The sequence below is a fragment of the Gregarina niphandrodes genome (assembly GCF_000223845.1).
Source record: "Gregarina niphandrodes unplaced genomic scaffold scaffold00133, whole genome shotgun sequence".
NCBI classification, from domain to species: Eukaryota; Apicomplexa; class Conoidasida; order Eugregarinorida; family Gregarinidae; genus Gregarina; species Gregarina niphandrodes.
The window spans coordinates 3,113-3,653 of record NW_011645897.1 but is presented as its reverse complement, the minus strand read 5'-3'; positions in this window follow the sequence as shown (position 1 = coordinate 3,653).

The following is a 541-nucleotide window of genomic DNA, read 5'->3' as shown; positions in this document are numbered from 1 at the left end:
ACATCAAAGTCAAGCAGCATCGCATCCCAAAAAGAATAAAGCATCCCGAAATAACCAAACCACAAATTACATTTTAAAAAAAATGAAGCACTTCAAAGCAACCAAATTAGGAATTACATTTTGATAGACATATCAGTCACTCGGGACGTAATCGAACCGCCGACTACCTGATATCCGTCTACAGTCAGACGTTCTACCAACTGAGCTACCCCGGGCAATACCGTCCGTCGACCCCATTGCACACGGTGTGGAGGAGTGTCGAAAATTGAGCACGCCGTCCCTCAACCCCCACACACACGGCGCGGTGTCGAAAATTGAGCACCCACTCTCGCGAAGTCGTGAACGATTTGAATCCAGGGACCTGTACGAGGTTAGGAGCTTCTTGTTGATCCAGGGACTTTCACGCAACCGTGCCCGCAACAGAAAGACCGGGCTCGACTGTGATGCGTGGATACACGGCTCTCACCAGGTTGGAACCCCGCAACCGTGCCCGCAACAGAAAGACCGGGCTCGACTGTGATGCGTGAGTACCTGAGCTGGT